The sequence below is a fragment of the Fukomys damarensis genome, unplaced genomic scaffold, assembly GCF_012274545.1.
Source record: "Fukomys damarensis isolate Sample0158 unplaced genomic scaffold, DMR_v1.0_HiC HiC_scaffold_2, whole genome shotgun sequence".
In the NCBI taxonomy this organism is placed as follows: Eukaryota; Metazoa; Chordata; class Mammalia; order Rodentia; family Bathyergidae; genus Fukomys; species Fukomys damarensis.
The window spans coordinates 40,869,711-40,879,970 of record NW_022900914.1 but is presented as its reverse complement, the minus strand read 5'-3'; the positions used below and the strand labels follow the sequence as shown (position 1 = coordinate 40,879,970).

General features: G+C 42.4%; 1 long non-coding RNA gene across 1 annotated transcript; it reads right to left on the bottom strand.

The window, feature by feature from the left end:
• Window positions 1-636: 636 nt before the first annotated feature.
• Window positions 637-9,739, bottom strand: LOC104852186. The gene is made up of 6 exons (XR_777440.3): window positions 9,319-9,739; window positions 8,896-8,933; window positions 5,382-5,850; window positions 3,989-4,065; window positions 1,649-1,714; window positions 637-1,035 (listed from the first exon to the last, which is right to left on the bottom strand). It is a non-coding gene; the product is annotated as an uncharacterized LOC104852186 (long non-coding RNA).
• Window positions 9,740-10,260: the final 521 nt, after the last annotated feature.

Sequence of the window (10,260 nt, the reverse complement as noted above, 5' to 3'; positions counted from 1 at the left end):
AAGAGGAGGTAGAGGGGTGTTCTGTTGGAGACCAAGATTTCAAGATTGTTGATGACACCAATATATGGAGTTATACAGGTATTCTGTGCAGATCTTTGTACAAGTACGGGGAGGAAAGGTGGGGAAAGGAAGGTAAGACCTGAGAGACAGGTAGGGGAAGAGTCTCAAGCAAGTAGTCTCTCTACCAAGGTGGATCCCCATTTTGCAGAGCTCATAGCTTATATGATTTGAGGCGTGGAGTCCTCCTTACAAAAACAAATAGTATGAAACTATCAAGAATTAAATAGAATACTATATTTAGATAATAAAAGAAATCTCAGTGAACTGCAATGTTTTATGAAAAATGCCATTAAAATAATAAAATATTTTAATTAGTTACTGAACATACCTTCTTAATAATAACATTAGGCTGTATACACTTTGCTTTGCATTGAACTACATCCCCAGCTCTTATTTTTAAAAATATTTTATTTTGAGACAGTCTCACTAAATTGCCCAGACTAGACTCAAATTTGTGATCCTGGGCTGGGGATTTAGCTCAGTGGTTCCACTGCCTGCTTTGCAAGTGCAAGGACCTAAGTTCAATCCCCAGTAACAAAACAAAACACAATTTGTGATCCTTCTGCTGCACTCTTCCATAGTGCTGGGATTATATGCACCACCATACCTGGCTTAATCGTATTTGAAAAAATTTTCGGACTATTGATAGTAAAGTTTCTTTCAGCTTCACAACTCATTATTGGTAGTGTCTTGTGCATTTTAATGATTACAGTCAAATCTAGAAAAGCTGGTTTTTCATACTGAGCGGTAAGAGTTGAGAGCATTTTTCCATTAAAAAAAATGTTCTTGGTTTTGGCTTCATTCATTTTAATCCCTGCTTCTTTTTCATTACTTGACTAGCTCCAGTGCTGGGTGGCATGGGTCACATTCATCCACAACACCTCTCTGTGCTTCTAGGATGAAATGCTGTGACCTTAGCAGTGGTCCAGGGTGTGCAGGTATCTTAGGTTTCCTCCTTCTCCTCTCATCTACTACCTAGGAATCAAGAAGGTTAGAGTTGCCCCTGACCAGATAGCTGAACTGGTATCCCCCCGGTTAGTTATCCTCCTTCAACTCCCTCTACCAGACCCTGTGAAAGGCAAGAGTTAACTTGTCATATCAGGGTGAAGAGAGAAACTCTTAAGATTTCCCATAAAAGGGGCTGAGAAAAAGAAGTACATGTTTGGCATCAACCTAGAGAGCATAGGTAGGGAAACCCTCAGCAGAGGATCCAGTAGCGAACATGGCTGATGAGAAAATGTTACGAACAGAGAAGCCAGGAGGTGCCAGCAGAGATGAGAGAAGGAACCTGCTGTGGCTTTGGAGGCAGGACTGAGCAGAAGTTCCTGTCTGAGTGATTGACTTTAAGAAAATATCTGGAGAATATCCAGCACCCTTAAACATGTGAGTGTCAAAGAGTATAGACCAGTGGCAGTGAACCTACAGCACATGTACTGCGGTGGGCTCTTTGTACCATTGAGAGCTCAAGGTTCAGCATCACTGTACCCTAATGGAAAGTGGACTCAAATATAGTTGAGAACAATGAAGCCCTTTTCTGCCACAGTTGCCAAGCTAAGTCCCCACCTAAGAGACATTCAGGAACACCAACCTTTTCCGAAGTGGATATTGAGAAGTGAGCCTCATCCAAAAGGACATCCATGTCAAGGATATGGAACTGATAAGATCAATGAAAAAATCACAGTCAACTGTCAGAGGAGTGCCCTGTCTCTCCAGAATGAGCTGGACTTGTTATTCCTGTTGTTCTTATCTACTGGCCAGAAGAAACCTTTGGGAAAGTGGGCTTAGAGTCAACACTATTATGGATTTCAAAACAGAGCTTGGGTCTGTTATTAATTGTGATCCTGGCTACCATGGTGGTTTTAAAAAAAAGAATTTACTTAGAATGGATGTAGTGAGCTAACACTCAAGTTTCCTGGAGGGAATAAGAGTTAGTTCTAGTTGTCTACAGTGGGGACCCACTCATCTGTGCACTCCCTGATTCTTTTTCATTCTCTGCTTTATTTTTCCATCTGTCTTCTAGTGCTTCCAGTTTTTATCTCCCAAATACTGTGTTCCCAAGTCCTCATCTGAAGAGTGAGGAGAACCCAAATTAGGACAAGCAAAAAAGTGGTCCATTTCTACCTTATAGAAATAGACAGTTGCCGTTTATATCCTTTTAGTTCTTTGTTCTTTTGCACTCTCTCTTCACACACACACACACACACACACACACACACACACAGCTCCATATACATTTTCTACTTAGAAGTGACTGGTTGATGTTTTCAACCACACATCATATTTTGCTACTAGTGTTTTTCACTGGATTAATATGGACATTTATCAGGTCAAAGAAATTATGATTTAGAAAATAATTCTGTATCATCCAGAATTATTTTTGGCTGTGTGTTATATTGATTTTGAGATTGCTGATATGGTTTCTCAGAAATAGAAAATTACTTTAATCCAGCCGAGTTCTTTCCAAATAATACATCTTTGAACCATGTATGATTCAACTTTTAGCAAACATTTATAGGAGATTCCTTGGAAGATTCACAGTCCACTCTTTAGATGATGTGGGTCTTATTCTCCAATCCAAATCCAGTAAGTCAGCTGTCATGGGTTGATGTATTTGGCCTTCCTCCATCTGTCACTTCACAGAACTGCTCTTCCTAAATTAAGTTTTGGGATATCATCTAAAGGATGAAATAGCTATAGAAAATGTGTAATGTTTATATTGCTGATAAGCTTAGAACACTGAAGGAAAAGGTTTACTCGAGCCCCAGAGCAGTGAAAAGGAGAACTATCCCTGAGAAACTGGATTTGTCTTACCTTTTATACATTGTCAGATCTGTAACTTTCCCATTCTTATTTTTGCTTTGTTTCATAGGAGACTCAAGCCTAATTCATAATCTGCTTTAGGTAATTATATAAAATCAGTTTACATCACTGGATTCTAACTTTCCTTCTATGTTAATTTATTTCTCTATCTTTCATATGCAGTATTTTCTCCTTATACTTTATTTCCTTCTTTTCAAATTAAAAAAAAAACTACATTGTGCAGGTTTTGTCTCAAAAATAGTTTAAATAATATTCAGCCTGTATATCACTTCCCTTTCCCCACTCTTCCTTCTCCTACCTCTCTGTGGTGGCAAAGACTTCTGTTTGCTTTTTCGGCTTAGAGAGACAAGTATTGAGCTGGACTGTGACCATCAGCAGCACTCAGCCAGCTGTTGATGGACAACTTCAGCCCACAGCTATGTGAACAGCTTTTATCCAGGCATCAGTCTGCTCATGGGAAAGATGAGAAATGGGCTGCATGGGTGGGCATCAAATCTACACAGTCCCCTGGGGGAGAAGTTCAAGCCTGGCTGGACCAGGTGTGCCGCACTTCTGTCTTCTGAGCTAACTCAGAGACCTTGCTAAGGCTGAGCTAACTCATTCAAGTGCATAGATGCTGGGTCCAACAGGCTACACCTCCACCCCTAGTTCGTGACTCCTTCCCCTCGCCTAAGAAAAATCACTCCACCGTGCCTACCGTGAGATATCACCAAATGTTAAATGCTGCTCCCCCATAGTTGTCCCTATATAAGTCTGTGCATTTCCTGAATAAAGTGGAAGCGTTCCAGAAACCTCCCCAGAGACTGCTTGGTGATTCCGCGGCTTACCCTCCCAGTCCAAGCTCCCAAACCTTGTTCTGTGAGCGGGACCACAACAGTCCCCTGGTACTCAGCACCATGATGCTGGCTGCCTTTTTTCAGACCTCTCTCCCCACATCCAGGCCCCATCTCCCACAGGGTCCATGTGGGCCACCCCATTCTCAAGGCAGGAAAGAGGTCACACCACCCATCCCTCTGCTGCCATTTGCTTCCGAGTCTTCTTCATTTCCCTAGATCCTTGCCTACTGGTTCTCAAAACCTTCATTTAGAAGTAAGGGTGAAAAACCCACCTGAGTAGCAACTGTTTTTCTCTTTATTTTTCTTCCAGAAGATTAATTCTCCTGGGCAGTTCGTAGGCCTCAGATGACTAGGGGAAGAAGGAATGGAGAAAGAAAAGAACAGTAACATATTGATCTTAGTTTGCGTAGGTAAATACATCACATATTTATTTAAAAAAAATATATATATATATGTACAATTTAGATAATTGGATTTAAAGATATCCATTTGTATATATGTGTGCCTTCAAGATCTGATCAGGTGGTATTTAGTTTAAAAACTCCGCCACAATTCCTGCTTACTTTTTCTAGGATAAAGTCCAAACTCCCCTGGCATGGTGTCCACACTCTGTGCACTCTGCATCCTCCAGGGCCAAGCCACCAGTCAGTCACCTCACCTCAGGAACCTCATGCTCTAGCCCTTCAGGGGACTTTGTCCTTTTCCACTTCCCTGCCTTTGCATAGACTGCTAACTTTACCTGCAAACTTCAGTCACCCCATCAGCTGGCTGCCTTGAAAGTCCAATTCATGGAATGAACTCACTGTCCCTTCTGAGCTAAGTGCTCTCTAGCTGTGCTTAGCACCATGCAACCAATGCTAAATGAATCCTGCGGAACCTCCATCAAGCCCCCACAGCTCCCGGCTCACTGGTCCCTCATGAGAGTACCTCCCACGTGTGAGCTGTCGTCTCTCATCAAGTCTCAAGGCAGTACCCCCAAAAAGGCATTTCATCATCCTGGCAAATGGTTGCCGCTCAGTGTTTATTGGCTGAATAAATATTTATTTATAGTTTCTATGCATAGGATAATAAGCAGGAAGCAGAGAAATTGAAAGCAATATGTTGGAGGCATTGCCCAAGAAATAGTCATCAGTACCAGTGACAAAGCTTCCTTGGTGAATAAGTCATTCACCAAAGGAATCAGAATTTGCTTTGTGTGGACATAATCACAATTCTTGAGGACGGCAGTAGCTATTTTCCTAGAGTCCTCCCCGCTGTCATCGTGGGTGACATGAGCTTGCAATACTATTACAGCCCTTGTAACTACCACTGCAGTGGGTACCAGGCAAGGAGGCCCAGGGTCACTGCTCCAGCTTGAGGGAGACTCCAGATTTCTGCTGCCCCTCCCAATCATGAGCAGAAGGGGGGGATCCCTGCCTCCCCTTCCACACGTCTATTGTAGCAGGAAATTCAAAGCTGCCTTTCTGATTTCCTACTTGCCTTAGCTCTTTCGCTCTTGTCTGCAACGATAAATGGGTCAAAGGCTATTATCCTTCTGGAGAAGTAGCTTCCAATTTCTATCTTCATTATCATATTTCCAATGAATTCCTCTTCCTTCCTTTTATGAAATTTCTAACATCCAGCCCCAGCACTTGGAACAATGAAAGGTTGATGCAGAGCAGATACCTTGTTGAACAGAATGTGAATCAAAGTATAAATCAGGAGCCGCCTTGAGGAACTAAATGAATGAAGAGTCGACATTCCTTTAGTTGTTTTTCCAACTAGCAATGTCTCCCTCTGACATGTGATGGTTTACATGTGGTCCTGTCTGAGCAAGGGACTTCTTAGGTGATCTGCTCCAATCTTTCTGTCCTGAGGATTCCAGGACAGTAAGCCTGGGTGAAGGACAGGGAAACAGGCGGGTAAAGGAGGAGAGGACTGGCAGGACCTGGCTCCAGAACAGTGAAGTGGAGGGACCTGCTCCAAAGGGTCAGAAGGGTGCCCAAGAGCCAGGAGCCTGCTCAGTGCAGCATCTGGTTTTAAACAACTCTGTTTCAAAACACATGAGAAGCTCTCTGGAAAATGGGAGGGCTCTGGTAGGTCTCACAGGTGAGGAGCAGCAAGTTCTTGCCAACTTGATCCAGAAGCAGGGGATCTATGGAGAGGAGGACAGAAGAGGGCATCAGAAGGAGCAGCTACCACCCAGCCACATTTTCCTTGGTTAAAAACCCTGCTCTGAAGTAAACATGCTTCTGAACACCAGGCATGTTTTTATTCTTTCAGGCTGTTGTGCACATGCAGGCTTATTTCCTGTGAGTGCAATGATTTCCAGGTGCTTGGGTTTGTTTTCAGAGAGGGAATCTTAGAAGCTATTCATAGATTTACAAAGTCTTTGGGATAATGGGATGGAAAAATCAGCTTTGCCCTCTGGTGTTTCTGATGCAGAAACAAGCCTTCCTCCAGGGAAAGGCAGGGAATCACTTTTTTTTTCCTGGCTATTCCCTTAGCCCATGAGAGCCTGGGAGCCAAAAGTGGCCTTCGAATAGATCTACATGTGCAGAAAATCTGCTCTGGTTGGCCCATAGGGAGGTAAATTCAAGGAAGAAGTCTCTAGGAGAGGACCATGGGGCCTTGTGGAGGAGGGAGTAGTTAGCATTTTTAACCTCAAAGGTCTAAAGTCAACTTCAAATGAGACCAAACAGACCATCAGTCTGGAAACAGGCATTCTCTTTTCAGGACCCCAACCTTCCATGGTTCCCAGGGGATTCATGGCATACACAACACTTTGACTTCAGAGCCTCCCTCAACTGGGCCCTTAAATGGAAAAGCTTCCTTATCTGTGAAAGAGGACTGTGAATCTTGGACTCTTGTGAAGTCCACCTAGTAAACCCTTACCAAGGAGAAGGAGGCAGGGCAGAAATGAATACTTTCTAAGGTCACTCCCTTCCAAAGGCTTTCTGAGAAGGACAGATCATGTTTGCTGCTATAGCAACCCTCATGCTTGGTGGTAGGAGGATGATAGGTACAACCACTTGGGAAGACTTATGTAAGAAAGTTAAAAATATGTAAAACCTGCTACCCAGCAATTCCATTGCTAGTTATGTGAAGTATGATTTTAAAAAATGGTGAATATTTAAATTTTTAAAATTTTGTCACAGTAAAAGCCCCATTGACATTAATCCTCCTCAGAATACTCCCCTTTGCTTCAAACACACCTATCCCATCCTTCTCACCACTTTCTGAAGCGGTTCTGGAAGTCCTCTTTCATTTATGCCTCTGACTGAGCTGTCATGGCTGACTTAATGACCTGAATTGACTTGAAGCATTTACTTTTCATGGTCATTTTGATGGAGGGGAAGAACCAGAAGTTGTATGGTACCAGAGCTGGTGAATAAAGTGAATGAGGACCTACCGTAATGTTTTTACTTGAAAGAAATGGCAGTAAACGTTTTGAATCAATTCAGGATGTTAAGGCAGCCACACACACACACACACACACACACACACACACACACACACACAAAAAAAAGACATTCATGAGAGAGAACTTCCACAACTGCCTCTGACATAGCAAAAATGATAGGATAAGTATTCTCAAAGCAATATGTCTTATTATAATTTTTTTTAAATCTAAGTATTCACATAGGGTTTGATCACACTGTGTGGATTGCAGAGCAGAAGTCTTTAATCATTTGTGGTCTCAGGACTCCTTTTTATTCTTAAATATTACTGAGAACCCCAAATAACTTTTGCTCAGGCAAGTTATACTGAGCAATATTTAGCATATTAAAAGTTAAAACTAAGAATTAAAAATAATTCAATGTAACAATAATAGAGGCTGGAGGTATATTTTAGTGTTAAAATACTTGTCCAGCATATGTGAGGCCCTGGGTTCAATCCCCAGTACTACAGAAAAAGTTTATTGAAAACACCCTATATTTTCCAAAACAAATAACAAATAAAACTTAGTGAGGAGAGTGACACTGTTTTGCAGTTTTGCAAGTCTGGCTTCATGGAAGGCTGCTGAATTCTCCTATCTGCATTTGCACTAGTCTGTTGTGTTATCACATATTATGCAGCTGCTGGAAAACTCCACTGTCCACTTGTGAGAGAGTGAGAGTAGAGAAGACAATGTCTTCATATCATTATGGAAATAGTTTTGACTTCACAGACCTCATTGAGAAGATCTTAGGGAGCCCTTAGACATCCCTAGACCACACTTTGAAAATTGCTACTATACAAAAAATTCCACACTTCTATTCCAGGGATAAGTGTATATTATAGCAGGATCATGTTTCCAGAGAAAAAGGAATGGAAATACATACTGAAGAAAAAAAAATATATAAAATTTCCAGTTGTTAGAGAAGCGTTCATGATTTATTTTTAGTGGTACTGGAAACAACCCAGGAACTGAGCTCGCTCTTTCTTTCTTTCTTTTTCTTTTTCTTTTTTATCTTGGGACAGAATCTCACTAAGATGATCAGGCTGGCCTGGAACTTGTGTTTTTTTTTTTCCAGTACTGGGAATCGAACTCAGAAACTTGTGCTTGCCAGGCTGGCATGGCACCACTGAGCTACACTCCCAGCCCTTGGCCTACAACTTGTGATCCTCCTGCTTTGGCTTCCTGAGTTGGAATTTCAGGCATATGCCACTGTACCCAGCACTTCACGATTTTTTAAAAAAGATGATGGAAGATATCCACTTGTTATGACATTTAAATTTTATTTGGATACCTTTAAATGAGTGACACAGAGTTATTTTCTGATGTTTGACTGTGAAAATATTTCAAATTTACACTGGAATTTAATCTTTTGTAGCTATTTAAATTCAAGATAAAATTCTTAAATACCAGTGCAAAACTTTTGAGGGGGTATATAATGGTTCAAAATTCTTTTAGAAGGTGTGCTTATAAAAAGCTTGGAAACCCCAAAACTGGACATTATTTATTATTCCTTCTAACTCTTCAGGTTTTGTGAATATGGCCTAAGAGGTCACTCTAGTGAACAGACACTGCAAATTGCAGGACATTATCCTCTAATGTAAAGGCACACTTACAATTCAGTATCCTAACAAAAGATAATCAAAACAAAAATACAACCCTCATCTCTCTTTCTCATGTGCTGTTGGGGTACACACACACACACACATACACACGCACGCGCGCACACACATAAAAGTCCCCGAAGAGACTTCCACTTACTTGATGGCAGATCTGACACAGGTGGTTCATGAGCCACACTGAAGAGAAAAAAATATAAATGGAGTTAGCAATATGTGGTGGTCTGGCTACTGGAAAATCTCCAGAGGTGAGGATGGCCTCCAAAGGTTCATTAGGTATCAAAATTCCATTTGAAGTTTGTATTGTTGCAGCAGATATCTTCATGGCCTAAGCAACACTCGGCAGAATAAGCTATGTGCACAAAAATCTTGGACAGGAGTTTGGTTTGTTTTTGGTGGAAATCAAGCCAAGAGCTCGAGTTCCACATCTGGATACAGACATAGGAAGACATGGGACAGTACACGTGGGATAGCAAAGTGACTCAAACTGAAAGAATCCAGTGGGAGCATTCACTAGCAGTCAGAGATGATACCTACCAAGAACCTCAGCTACCCCGCCTCTCACCTGGGAATGTACAGCTGTCCAGAGAGCCTGAGCCTTTCCAGCAGAGGGGGTCTGAGGTTAGGGTCCTTTGGCTCTGCATGGACTCCCTGTGGCATCACTCCTGATGTCAAAAATACCTTGGCATTCTCAGTGACAGCGAGAGGGCAGGAAGGACAGAGAAGCCTGAGCAGGCAGGTCTCTGAATGACCTCAAGTTACCACAGCCACCAGCACACTCTGGTGCTGGAGGAAATGGGGAAAATGTTCCCATAAGCCAGTGATTGCTCCCCTTCAAGGGGATTGAATCCCCTCACTGATGTTAAGAGGGCTATGTCATCCTGGTGGGTGAGTGGAGAGGAGGGTGTGCATCACACAGGGAAGCTGGGATTCTAGCTTGACAGCCTTGAGTCAGCTTCCAGTTGGTGAAGGCCAAGCCTCCCTTTCCTCAGGGCTTTTATGCTCAGCTGGTCCTGACTAGGTCAGGTGTGTGGGAGGGGCTGTTGCTCAGCATTGGCCTTGGGACCATTTCAGAGGCTAGCATGAGACACTTATCATCTGGTTTTTGTGCAAGACCCAGGCTGAGGTTGCACAAGAGAATATGAAAAATTCCAGTGAAGGCAGACAGTTTTATTTAGAGAGGGCTCAAACCCTAGGCAGGGTGCTTATGCCTCTCCTTGGCCTTAATGAAGGAAAATACAAGCATTAGTTCAGAGGGGCAAAAAGAAACAGATACTTTCTGTGGGAAGATGTAGGGCTGACTCCAACTCCAAGAGACAGGGTGCAAAAAAAGATAGGGTTTGCATTTTATCTTTTTAACAACCATTCTGCTGTCATTGCTGAAGGCCTCAGAACCTGCTGCCACACACATAGTATATCACAAGGGCAAGCTAAGGGAAAGGTATGAGCCAGCAGTGCTGATGGCCATTGCAGTAAAATTCTAGAGATTTTACACTGTAATGAGGAA